A 10,348-nucleotide genomic window follows, 5' to 3' on the forward strand; every position below is an offset into this window, starting at 1 on the left:
CTTTGCCTTCAAACTGCCGATGTGGGAGCAATCACTCACAATGAAGCTGCCATTCTTTTGGCTTTCTTTTGAAATTAAAAATTAGACTATATTTCTTTTTAATACAAAAACAATAATAATAATTATTATTATAATAAAAGTGCTTTATTTTGAAGAGTAATTGTTTAATTATGCAATTTTATGCTTAAACTGAATAAAACCATAATATATGAAATATAGACATAGAAATAAAGAGCTAATATATGATCCTCAAGATTTTACGATTTTTGAACGATGAGAATTGACATGGCATTGCAGACAATATCTAACAATAAACTAAAATTACTTAACAGACACCCAAATTGATAACCAAAATTAGATTTGATCTATATGATACTAAAATCACCTAGTTGAGCAGATAATGCATTTGATTATGGAAAAGAGAAGCCAATATATAAATAGTAGCACGAGTTGCAAAATGGTTTCAACCAGCAGCCTATACATCCTCGTCACATGATTATCAAAGAGTAGACTGATAATCATTTTAGTTTGTTAAAGCTTTTGTCCTGCCATTTTGTTCATTGCCTTTGGTGATTCACTAGAGACGTACATTTAGAGTGCCCGTGCTTCTTCGACCTTCAGACAAAGTGAAAGAAATAAGATTGGTAGACGTCTCGAGTTGCCTTTGCAGCATGCTCCGCAATCGCTAATCTTTTAAGGTACTACATCTCTCCCTACAAGAACATAGAGAAGGGTATTAGTTCCTGAATGTCGATATTCTAATTGCTCCATACATATTATATGTCCACATGATATTATGGAATTAATAGTATCTTTCAAGTTTTCAATTACCAAGGGTGCAGATATAGAGAAAGATTAAAAGGTTCAGAAAGGCCATTCTTCTTTAGTGATCGGGTGCCGGTCACGACCTATTTAGAAAATGGGTTGTGACACATACTTTTCTTATTAGTCTGTTCTAAAAAGAATGACATATTTCTATATTCGAAAACAATTTAACTTTAAATCTTTTATTTTACCAATTTATCCTTAATGAGAAACTTTTATAGACATATAAATGTCATGGCCCGCCCCACACAATGTTTGCCCCCTAAACTTTTAGGACCATATGTTCCAATAATCTTTTTTTCCCTTAAACTTTGTGCCAAGTGGAACTACATCATCTAAATTGAAACGGAGGAAGTAATAAATTTCGTTTCAATATGGCATTCTCTTCATTTTTGTCATATACTGCGCGCAGAGTATAAGTTAATATCCATATTTACGGAGGACACTAAAATTCGTCACCTATAAATGATTTTTGACACACTAGAAGAGAACTACTCTAAAACTTAGGCGTAGAAAAAGAATAAAATCTACTTTACCCCCTTAACCTTTAAGTGTTGGGAAACTATACCCCCTTTACATTTTTAACGGGAAAAGGAATCCCCTTGTGCAATATTTTTTTGGTGAGCATTCTTTTTTAAAATAATGTTTTTTCTCTCTCTATCCTTTCAAAGGTGAAGTATAATATTTTTTACTCTTAAAGGAATCCCGTTCAAAATGTAAAGAGGGTATAGTTTCTCAACACTTAAAGGTTAAGCGGGTAAAGTAGATTTTGCTCTTTTTCTATGCCTAAGTTTTAGAGTAGTTCTCTTCTAGTGTGTCAAAAATCATTTATAGGTGACGCATTTTAGTGTCCTCCGTAAATATGGATATTAGCTTATACTTTGCGCGCAGTATATGACAAAAATGAAGAGAATGCCATATTGAAACGAAATTTATTACTTTCTCCGTTTCAATTTAGATGATGTAGTTCCACTTAGCACAAAGTTTAAGAAAAAAAAAAGACTATTGGAACATATGGTCCTAAAAGTTTAAGGGGCAAACATTGTGTGGGGCGGGCCATGACATTTATATGTCTATAAAAGCTTCTCATTAAGGATAAAATTGGTAAAATAAAAGATTTAAAGTTAAATTATTTCCGAATATAGAATTGTGTCATTCTTTTTGGAACACACTAATAAAAAAAGTATGTGTCACAACCCATTTTCTAAATAGGTCGTGACCGGCACCCGATCTCTAAAATTGACCGAGCGAACCATCTGCGCTTATCAATACTATTATACTTCAAACATTATATACAACAAGACAATACCTTAATCAAATACTTTTTAATAATCTGTATGTCTAAAATAAGTCAACTCCAAAACTTTATTCGTAATAACTGATGAATGCTAAAATTTTAATTATGCAAAATGTCTGAATCTTAACCCACTGACTATGTCGATGAAGCCTCTACTGATAAACTGGCACACTGCTCTGGACATGAGATTTTCTAGCTAATTCTCCAAGTAAAAAAGGAAATAGCTAAGTAAGGATGATACAAAGGAATACTCCACGAACAAAAGCGGAGATTACCAATAACACTGAAAGTGAGGGAAGTCCTAACATGTAGTTTGCTCGCCTGCAAAATCGATTCTTACGTTTTACTGCAGGTCAACGCAGGTTCCCAAAAGAGAACGTCAATACTATCCACTGTACTCAAGGAGTCTCCACGACCCCCCACTAAAGCAGGGAACTATAGTTTCTAAAATATGCATGCAAGAAAATATTTTAAAAGCATAGAGGGCATAAAGCTTCTATGAACAATTCTAAAATAATTGCAGATAAATAGGTTAAGAATATTCTAAAATAATTTTATTTCTTTCTTTATTATCTGACAAATACTTTACCCTATGCTTAGGGTGTTCCAGCTATCCTGATTTATTTTTGTCTTAATCATTGTGTGATCGGTATGAGTTCGATTCCAACCTGATCGAATAGGTCCAATCCGCGAGGTGCCACTCGCTTCATGGTTCTCAACGCTCATGTATTATATCTTAGCCTAGTTAGGCAGATTCTCAACAACGAGACCCTCGGCTCGAATGCTTCCTATTTTGGCACAAGAGGTTTCAGGTCAATGCCTTGGTTAGGACTCTCGGCATGGATGATGACCCATTTTCATAGAGGATAATCCCTTAAAGTAATAAACTTTTTTGTGTGACCTCTTTAGGGTCTAAATTAACTTCTCAACTTTCTTGACCATTCAAGTCTAAATCTTTTCTGGAATAATCTGTATCTACTCATAATGGTATCTTTAAGTATTAAGCATGGCATAAGTAGGAAATAAATATTCAAAAATATTTTTCAAGATTCTTTCTTCAACTTTCAACATGGAAAAGACATATAAATGTAACACAAAAATCTAAAAATACACACACATATATTATGAATAATTCATCTAAACTTTAGCTAGAACAATTCTAAGTTAATATGTACTCACTCGCTCCAATTAAGTATATATTAACCCTTTCAAGCAATTTATCAAACACCTTGTATGTGTGCTTTTGTAAGTTAAACCACTTTAGTAAAGGGTTATATCAACTCGCTTCAATTTCTTCTTTCAAGCAACAACGTAAGCTCCAATCCTTATTACCGACTCAATGATCAAATACTACAATTAATAAATCACATTCAATCTCCAACATCTCCAAAGTATTATTTTATTTTATAAATTTTGTAACCAATAAAGATAAGGAATAACTTATTCCTTTTGCTGGCACTACCATTTGGCAGTACATGTCATATAATCTTTGGCAAAACATAACTAATTTATATTTTATTTTTATTTTCCTTTTGTGATTATTTCATCCATTCAACCTAACTAACTAACTAACTAACTATATTTTTATTTTCCTTTTGTGATTATTTCATCCATTCAACCGAAATATAGTTCAGGCTCGACCTTCCTTCTTGCTCACTGCTTCTTTTGAAATTAATTTTCATACTAATAATATCGTGATACTTAGAAATTTGTTTACGAACATCAAAGTATGTCATTTAAATTGGGCCATAAAGCACCGTTTTCTCAAATTAAATTCAGTTGATATATGAAAATTTTGAATAGGCCTACTTTTCATCCCAAACAATAACATTACTCATTGGGCCAATAAATGTTGTAGTTATAATCGAAAATAGCCAACATTTGCAAATTTACTAAAAAATAGCCACTATTTATGCAGAGATAAAATTTAGACAAAAATACACTAGTTGAAACACGAAAAATTCCAACATAATATGTTGGATTATGGAGCTCATGCATATAAACTTTCAGCACATGATGTTGGAACTCCAGTACATTATGAAATTTTAGCACATTATGTTGGAATCTCATATGTATGAAATTCGAACGGCAGCATATTATGTTGGATTTTTTTTGGTTTTTTAAGGGTGTTCCTATTTGAATTTTATCTTTACATGAAAAAGTGGCTAAATTTCGATTACTTTAAAACCGTGGCTATTTTTCAATTACCGGTTGTAAATCAGGCGATTTTTTATTTTTCTCCAGCGATAATTTTACTTATTGGGCCGCTAAAATCTTAGAGTTAAAATCGGGTAAGTGCAGATATACCCGATTTTGGGGCTACTATTGAAGTCATATCCGCATTGCACAAAAATGTATAAAATTTACCCACTTCGAAACGCACTTCAAAATTTGCATATGAAGTTGCAAATATAGGTTTTCAGAATCAAATATAAAGTTCTTTTATATCTCCTCAGTGCCACTTCTCCTCAATTCAACTTCAGAATCGGGACATGAAGTTCTTCTATCTCTTCAATATAACTTCAAAATTGAATCTGAAATTTTTCTGTCTCTTCAATGCAATTTAAGAATCGAATCTAAAGTTTTTCTACCTCTCAACAAGCCTATTTCATCGATCTCAGCAGGTCACCATCGAGCAAGCTTTCTCTAGGTTCAATAATGGTGGTTTTGATTTCTCCACTACAATCTACAATTACCACTTCAAATTTGAATTTCAATTTTAAAAGAAGAAGAATGAGCAGCATAGAAGAAAGCGATATTTGAAGTTACCTAAATATTAGGTATCAGTTAAACTTTTTCTTTAAAAAATGGATATAGTTAAATAGGAACAACTAAATGGTCGCCCCGAAAAAGTTTTACCTTAGAATTAGGTAGGTGCCGGACGCAAGCCTCTACTATCATAAATTATGACGTATGCTCAACAACTTGGCCATCTTAGTTGGACACCCCTCCAAAATGTGATAGAGATCACCCATCTAAGCCATGGGCCTTCATGATAGCTTACTAAGCCATATAGCTTCATGATCACCAATTGACCCATTAGGGTAAGTATGTTATTCAATTAGCTCAAGCCAGTTTTTTTATAAGAAGAATTAATCTAAAAGTCACTTACCTAATTGTTTAAATTAAAAATAATCGGTAAATATAGAATATGTGTATAATAAGTATATATTCTAACTATATGGGCTAAAAAAAGTTTTAAAAAAAAATAGATATTTGCATAAAGATTCTTTTTATATCGGTTCTTTTGCTCCGTCTTTCTTTTAGATACCGATGGGGATGAAACTCAATTAAAGAATCATTGTCACTTTGTTTAGTTTTTTTCTTCTTCTTTTTTCTATGTAATGGATTATATTTTTGATTTTCTTTGACATTTCTTCATCTGGTCTTATTGAGTAAGAGCTCGTTTGGACATAAGAAAAATTTTCTTTTTTTTAAATTTTCTTTTTTTGAAAATAATGTTTGGTTATCAAAATCTTACAATTTTTCCAATCTCAATTGAAAATGGGAAGGTTGCTAGTGTTTAGTTGCAAAATATGTAGAAAAAAAAATCCAAATATGTTGCAAAAATTATAACCAAACACAACTTCATCTTCATTTCAAATTTTAGTGAAATTCCAAATTTGAATTTTATTTTTGGAATTCATGTCCAAACGCCTACTAAGTATACCAGTAGTGTTATATTTCTTCTACTAAAAGTTGTAGCCTTGTAGGTGCTAATAAACTTTGGCGAACTCATTTTTTACATTTTATTTGAAAATTGGTATATTTAGTTTCTGAAAGAGCTACCTTTACACTCTTTATCAACATTCAACAAAGCAAGAGACTAATAATCTACATGTTATTGATCTTCAAAGTGATTCAACTTGACCTTGAAAATCAAAACAAAATGTTATCAGTAAGCTACTTCCTCGAAGAACATATCAGCACAATAGCAAAGAAGGAACCGTCTGATAGCATTTAATTTTTGATAGTTACTCCTATATGTTTGCCATTGAAAACTTTTTGTACGGAGAAATTAGGAACTACTACGTATACTAGAATTGCTCTAGTGGTGAGCACCTTCCACTTCCAACAAAAAGGTTGTGAGTTCGAGTCACCCCAAGAGTAAGGTGGGGAGTTCTTGGAGGGAGGAAGCCGAGGGTTTATTGGAAATAGTCTCCCTACCCTAGGGTAGGGGTAAGGTCTGCGTACCCTCCCCAGACTTCACTAGTGAGATTATACTGAGTTGTTGTTGTACGTATACTACAATAGTAATTTGGGAAGTATTAGGACTTTCACTAAAATGAAATAGTGCTCGATTTGTATTAGCTCTCCAAGAATTACAAGCCTACGAAATTTGACCGCTATAAAGGCACGAGACCCGAGCCAATCTATTTTCAATTGTTACATTTTTTCTCTGCACTTTTTCACCCTTAATTTTCGTTGCCTTGTTCAGTGTTTCAACTTCTGACATTCGTTCACTTGCCCCTCCTCTGTACTTATACAATTTTACAAATACAAAAATATCCAAAATTCAGAATCTGTAGTGCAACAATGCGAGGTAATAAAAGTGGTATAATCTTTCCTTGTTAGGATCATCGACCAGCCACAATATGATGTCGTATGAACAACTCATACCAATAACTGCTCAAATAAATCTACGTTGCCAATCCCACAGAGAAGAAAGATGTTTTGGTCATGTATTCTCGGTATTGTTTATAGAAGAACTCGTTCTCACTGATTAATGCAAATGCATCAGAAGACCTAATAATACCGCCATCTGAGGTATAGAATTCTAACATGGATGAAATGACACTCTTTTCCTGAATTCTAGAGTTGACCCAGCCATCACTCCTTCTCATCCTGTTTTTCAAAATGCCTCTGATATGATCATGTCGATGATAGAGGATAATTCCATTTTTAGGGGAGGGATGATTCCATCTTCTTTCCCCGTGAGTTTCAAAAGCTGTGGAAATAAAAGGTGATTATAGATCAGTAAGCCAATTAATGGTTATGCACTATATGAAAAAAAAAACTGTGAAAGATGTTGGTGCATAAGGTGTGGAAATTAGAAGAATAGGTAAACAAAAATAAACTTGTAATCATGCTATTTAAAGAGTATGTTGCATTTGTTTTTTCTTGAATGGAGTTCTCCACTTGGAAAAAAACTGTAATGCCTATTGCATAACGAAGGTAAGTTAAAAAGTGGCAGTGTAGCTAAACCAATTCTTTTCTACAAAGGTTAGAGCCTAAAAACAATGCAGGCAAGAATTAAAAGTTAATCTTCTATTTAAAAACCTAGTTAGAAATAACACTCCCCTAATTGTCAATACATATAAAGATTCATGATCACTTATTTCACATGTACCATTCAATTTTCTTTTCTCTTCACTCAATTATATATGTCAAAATGCATGAGTCCATGTATGTTTTTCAAAATAACTTTAATGCCGGTACCAATATATAAAAACAACAGGGAACAATAACTGAACTACAAATATATCACATGAATAGTAAGGTAAGACCGGAAAAATATAATGAAAGCAAATGTAAATGATCTACATATATCATGAAAGATAAATCCTGATCCCAGAGTCAATCTTATGGTGAACTTTTTTTTTAGAGAACATCTTTTTTAATTGTGGCAAAAATCTACTTTGATTCTTTTCCAAAAAACAGTTTAGTTTGATTCATAGTAATCAACAAATTACAGCATATAAAAACTGAATTATAAATGTATCATAATAGCAAGGTACATGTCATGACTCATAAATAGATCGGAAAGACACTAGGAAAGCAAATGTAAATGAATTACATTTGATATATCATGTAAGATAAAATCCAGTTACAATGATCATATAAAAATTAAAGGCCATCCTTAACTGTTCCTGATAATTCCATGAGTCAACCTTATGGTAAAATTGTTTTTGGAGAACAGTTGTGCTCATTTTGGTGAAAGACTACACTGCTTCTTTCCTGAAAATGTTTTAGCTTTATTTGTAGTAATCTACAAATTACAGGGAAGAAAAATTGAATAACAAATGTATCACAATAGCAAGGTACATGCTTTAAATATCCACCCTTTTAGTTTTAATTCACATCACCAGTGTTTCTGAAGGAAATAACAATCAGTCATACCCAAGTCAGACATACGGTAATGAACCCTAAATGACCATTAAAATATAATCCAAAATTAAACAGCAAAATAAAATAAGTTGTTATAGCATCTTCTTGTAGATACCAAAGTTGAAGGTTTACCGGTGGTGACGAATTTGCGGAAGATCCATCAGAATGGCTGTGAGAGTTCCTTGAACATATGAAACTATAATGGTGGCAAAGAGATGTGGCTTCGCATACCCTCCTGAAATTGAAAAGCCTGATTTTTAGCTTGTCGTTTGTGAATCGGCAGCTTTATTCCTCTTTCATTGGTCTTAACGGAGGTAGAAGTAATTAGTATTGTGAAACGGTGCCTTTTTTAAGTAATAATTGATTTTGTCTTAAAATGTGAGTAATAAATGTAAAAACAAAAGAGATAATAGATAAATACATTTCTTGATTTATGAGAGGTGCCAACTCATGTTTCTCAAAGAGCTACCTTTACACTCTTTATCAACATTCAACAAAGCAAGAGACTAATAATCTACATGTTATTGATCTTCAAAGTGATTCAACTTGACCTTGAAAATCAAAACAAAATATTATCAGTAAGCTACTTCCTCGAAGAACATATCAGCACAATAGCAAAGAAGAAACCGTCTGATAGCATTTAATTTTTGATAGTTACTCCTATATGTTTGCCATTGAAAACTTTTTGTACGGAGAAATTAAGAACTACTACGTATACTAGAATTGTTCTAGTGGTGAGCACCCTCCACTTCCAACAAAAAGGTTGTGAGTTCGAGTCACCCCAAGAGTAAGGTGGGGAGTTCTTGGAGGGAGGAAGCCGAGGGTCTATCGGAAATAGTCTCCCTACCCTAGGGTAGGGGTAAGGTCTGCGTACAAACTATCATCCCCAGACTCCACTAGTGGAATTATACTGAATTGTTGTTGTTGTACGTATACTACAATAGTAATTTGGGAAGTATTAGGACTTTCACTAAAATAAAATAGTGCTCGATTTGTATTAGCTCTCCAAGAATTACAAGCCTACGAAATTTGACCGCTATAAAGGCACAAGACCCGAGCCAATCTATTTTCAATTGTTGCATTTTTTCTCTGCACTTTTTCACCCTTAATTTTCGTTGCCTTGTTCAGTGTTTCAACTTTCTTTTCCAAAACATGTGTATTCCATACAAATAAGCATATGAGTAAAAGGTAGAAATGGTGGAATTTCAACAACAACAACAACTAGGTTCAATTCCAAACTTAAATCGGGGATACGGTGGAATTTTATCTGGTCAAAATGGCAGAGAAAATAGAGCACAAAACCTCAATAGCATCAGCTTTTTCCTTGAGGCTCTGATCCTTCTTATGGCGAGCTTTGCCTAAAACAACCTTTTTCTGATCATATCAATAAAATTTCGAAAACATAATCTTGGTTTTTCATCTTTGTTCTCTCATTAGCATTCGTATCTCTATATCTTATCCAGAAATTATTCTGGTTGAACTACTGGCTTCACTAGACCACTTTTATTTCTGTTCCATGTACTACTGGACTAAGGGTGACAAAATGATTAAAAAAAAACATTTAATCATCCATATTATTCACTAAAAAATGGGTTGGATAATAAACTTTTTAAAAACGGGTCAAATATGGATAAGAACCATATTATCCATTTAGAAAATGGATAACCAATGAGTCTAACTTATACATTTGTAAAACCTCAAATTGAGGGTTCCTCAAGTTAGAGAGACTAAGAATTCTCCCAAAATTGATCATATTATCCACCAGTTAACCCGTTTTTTTATCCGTATTAAATATGAGTCGGGTCGAATAATTTATCATGTTTTTTCATTACCCGTTTTCGACCCGAACCTTATCCGACCCGACCCGCACGCTTGCCACTCCTATAATGGACGTGCTTTTCTTTATCCTCTTATCAGCTATGCCATCAGATGAGCTAGCCAGCTATGCTTGATTTAACGATGAGCTACTGCCATTGGACCAGGATGATCCAGATTGGAAACTTGTTTTCCTTGATGAAACGCCACTAGAGGATGAGTCTAGACAAATTTTCAATTCTTCCTAGAGACATGTCGTTAGCACCCAGTGGCCAGTGCTTATGCATCGGCCTTCAGACACAG

This window comes from Nicotiana tabacum, chromosome 24, assembly GCF_000715075.1.
Source record: "Nicotiana tabacum cultivar K326 chromosome 24, ASM71507v2, whole genome shotgun sequence".
NCBI classification, from domain to species: Eukaryota; Viridiplantae; Streptophyta; class Magnoliopsida; order Solanales; family Solanaceae; genus Nicotiana; species Nicotiana tabacum.